Raw genomic sequence first — 4377 nt, forward strand, 5'->3', positions numbered from 1 at the left:
TGTCAAAGAGAAGAACAACTACCAGACTTTTAGAAGACATCTGAAGGCAGCCCTGTTTAGGGAAGCTTTTAATGTTTAACAGACCACTGTATTTTAATACTCTGTTGGAAGCCACCCTGAGTGGCTGGGGAAACCCAGCCAGATGGGGGAGTATAAATAATAAATTCTATTCTATTCTATTCTATTCTATTCTATTCTATTCTATTCTATTCTATTCTATTCTATTCTATTCTATTATTTCTCCTTACTGAAACTCCTGCAGCCAAGTTGTTGCCAAATGCATTGCTCTGATGGACTGCATCAGTGAGGCTGAGAGGAGAGTCTTGTCGTCTGAGCAGCCCAGGACCTCCATACACACTGCCCAGGCTTTTACTCCAGAGAGGCCACTTTGGTGATGCTAAGACAGCAAAAACAACTCAGCAGGCAGCAGCAACAAGTTACTGGTCTCTGCAGCTACAGCAGGCACTGTGATCATCAGGAATTTACCTTCACCTCCAGAGGTGCGCTCCATTGTCACTCGAGACAGACGGACACCATCGGCAACAACTCTGAGTAGCACCGTCCAAAAGCAAAAGGAGTATTCTCCTACCTTTAGAAATGCCAGCCTGTATTCAGTACAGCATCCCATAACCCTGCATGCATTTCTGCCTGTGCAATGGAACTTCCCTCCCCAGCTTATGCCACCCTCCCCGTCCCCACCAAAAAAATCTGCTTTCATTCTTTTAAGTGTCCTATTTCCAGTTCTGTGGCAGTTCCAGTTGCTACATGCAACCATAGCAACCCAAAAGTTCCGTGGCTATGGGAACCTTGTGCTTTGTGTGTTGTCTTAGACGCAACTGCTACCACAATGTAAGTTCACAACCAAGAGGTCCCACATAGGAACACAGGATGCTTGCCCTACACCAAGTCAGGACCATCAGGTCATCTAGTTCAATATTGTCTACACTGACGGGCAGGGTCTCAGGCTTCTCTCCCAGGGTTCTCTCTCAACTCTACTTTGAGACGCCGGGGATTGAACCCAGAGACCTTCTGCATGCAAGACAGATGCTCAGCTACTGAGCTATGGCCCTTCACCTTTCCAGGGACCCTCCTAGCAAGCCAACCCAAGCCTTCGCCTCTTAATAATGTTACAAAAGTGGGGTGCTTCCTCCTTTCTCTGCCACGTGGTGGCAAGAGCCCCTGCGGGTCCGGGCACTCACTCAGGGTTTGTGGTCCTTTGCAGAATTGAGACACAGCGAAGACAGCTGTAGCTTTAAGAAATATGGTTTATTCACCTATTTACACCTTCTGTCTGCATGGAGGGAGTCCAGATCTTACAGCATGGTCATTTCAACAACAACAACAACAACAACAACAACAATTTATTTATACCCCGCCCATCTTGCTGGGTTTCCCCATTCACTCTGGGCAGCTTTCAACAGAATATTAAAATACAATAATCTATTAAACATTAAAAGCTTCTCTAAACAGGGCTGCCTTCAGGTGTCTTCTAAAAGTCTGGTAGTTGTTCTTCTCTTTGACATCTGGTGGGAGGGCGTTCCACAGGGCGGGTGCCACTACCAAGAAGGCCCTCTGCCTGGTTCTCTGTAACTTGGCTTCTCGCAGCGAGGGAACCGCCAGAAGGCCCTCAGCGCTGGACCTCAGCATCTGGGCAGAACAATGGGGGTAGCAACGTTCCTTCAGGTCCTGGCCCCCAACAGCAGTGCAGTCCAGGAGTCCAAGGCATCTCTCCAAGCCTGCCTTCAGCCAGCCTGCCCAAGGTGGATCCCAATCTTTCTTGCTCCTCCTCCTTCTTCCCAGAACACCTTGCTAAAAACTCTCTTTTCCTGTCACCTCACACCCAGTTACCCTGGCCAGCTTTCCAAACCCCCCCCCCCCGACTCTGTTCACACCTTGGAGCAAAGTGGGGAGGGCAATTCTCTTGCATTGCCAATGCCTCTCAGTGGATCTACCATATTTTTCGCTCTATAGGACGCACTTTTTCCCCTCCAAAAATGAAGGGGAAATGTGTGTGCGTCCTATGGAGTGAATGCAGGCTTCAGGCAGCTATCCGCAAGCCTTCTGAGCACGGCGGGAGTTCCCGCCGGGCTCCGAAGGCTTGCAGATAGCAGCCTGTTCTGGGGGCTGGGGTCGGGGGAAGCTCGGGCTGGGGGGGGGGAAATAAACATTTTTTTCTTTATTCCCCCCCCTAAAAACTAGGTGCGCCCTATGGTCCGGTGTGCCGTATGGAGCGAAAAATACGGTATATTGTTTCTTAATAGTCCTCACTTGGCCACGTCGTTTTGCACAGGCTAGCCCAAGAATTCCTCTGCAGCTTGTGTTTCTCCTTTCACATCCCAAATCATCAAAATCCTGCCATTTATTGATTTTTAGGGTTGGGGGGGAGTTCCCCTCCCAAATCTATAACACCAACAACAAAAAGGCAGCTCTTAGATTGCAATCGCAGCAGCAACATTGGCATTCCAATTCTCTCCCCTCCCTCTCTTTTCATGCTCTGATTATATACTTGTCAGGTCAATATAGCCCATCTGCTTTTTGGACGATTCTAGCGCTGCACGCATTAAATTAAACTAGATTTGATCAGTTAATCTTCATCAAACATACAATCTATTTCTCCCCCTTTGTGGTGCTGCGCAGAGTGAATTACCAAACCCTGACATGCTACTGATCCTCACGGGACGGCGAGAGCACATTTAATAATGCCAAATTAAACTTGTCTTTATTATCAACTATTATACGTGACAAAACAGGCAATTTGCTCTCCGTCTAATGCAGACCTCAGCTGAACTCGGCTGTGTTCCCTCCCATACTGGGGACATGATGGAGGTTTGTAAAGTTGTGGAACATCTGGAGGAAAGGGAAGTTTTTCGCCCTCTCTCGCGATCACACAGCTCCAGAGGAAGAAAGCCACTTCTAGAATCACTGAGAGCTGCTGCCAGTCTGTGTGGACAATACTGAGGTAGATGGACCAATGGTCTGACTCAGTATAAGGCAGAATTTCTATGTTCCTATGATTGCCCATTCAAGCCGGTGGGCAGATGCTTCAAAACACTTCACACATTTACTTCAGGGACTCATTTCCAGAACACGGGGCTGAGAGCCAGAAGAACTGGCTCCATTTTTGATGGGGTAGAAGAAGAAGAAGAGTTTGGATTTGATATCCCGCCTTTCACTCTCCTTAAGGAGTCTCAAAGCAGCTAACCTTCTGCTTTCCCTTCCTCCCCCACATCAAACACTCTGTGAGGTGAGTGGGGCAGAGAGACTTCAAAGAAGTGTGACTAGCCCAAGGTCACCCAGCAGCTGCATGTGGAGGAGTGGAGACGCGAACCCGGTTCCCCAGGTTACGAGACTACCGCTCTTAACCACTACACCACACTGGCTCTCAGCAAAGTGCCCCCGATAGACCCATTTCTTTGACAGTTGGCCCCAAACTGTGGGCTTTCGAAACAGCATTGGACACAAGCCACCACAATGGCCTTGTGATGTGTGCAAGGCAGTGATGTGTGCTTGGGAAATGAAACTGATGTCCCCACTGAGCCCCAGAGCACTGTGGGAAATTCAACATGGAGGTTCACCACATTCCTGTTAAGGCCCACATGATATAACCAGTGTCCTCCTGATTCCTTATCAGAAGGGCTGACCATGTTCTTCAGTTTGGGGAGCCAGTTCTTCCTCAGCCTTTCGGGGTTGCCCCTCCCGGTCATGACATCACTGCTCTCTAACCATAGAGAGACTCTGTTGGAAGGGACTATAGCTCAGAAGTGTGGGATGTGAAACACAGAAGCAGTCAAGTTCAACATTCCTAGAGTGAACATGTTTACACATGGGGAGGAATGCTTGTCCAGCCAGCAGGTAAACTTCCTGTTTCCTTCTGGGTTGGGACAGACATCCTCTGCATGTGACCAGAGGTGGGTGTGGCCTCACCTTTGCAGGTAATGACAAAAGCACAGGGCAGGGCAGCCATCTCTCTCTCTTTGACTACATGCGTCAAAGAAGCAACATCTTCTTAGCCAAAGGTGCTCTCTTGGCCTCCAGCCAAGAGAGGACAAAGGGACTGTCTCCTTATGAGATAGTTTCCAGGTGTATGTTACTTTTCTAAGCTAAGTCTGCCTTCTGGGATCCGATTGTGAACAGAATGTGAGTAAACTCTTTTTATACTTTATTAGAAGACTGTGTCATGCCTTATCTTTTATGAGGGAATAAGGGGGAAATACCAGAACAGTTATTATAGAGGCTTTAGCGAGCCCTGAGCAAATGCATCTGCTGTGAGTTTAAAAAGGGGAATGTTACTCTGCTAAATTGTGAGCTTGTTAACACAAGTTGGAAAGGCTATAATCAAACAATATATCCTCTCCTGCATCCCTGAACATTCCCACA

This window comes from Podarcis filfolensis, assembly GCF_964270895.1.
Source record: "Podarcis filfolensis genome assembly, chromosome: 7".
Classification (NCBI taxonomy): domain Eukaryota; kingdom Metazoa; phylum Chordata; class Lepidosauria; order Squamata; family Lacertidae; genus Podarcis; species Podarcis filfolensis.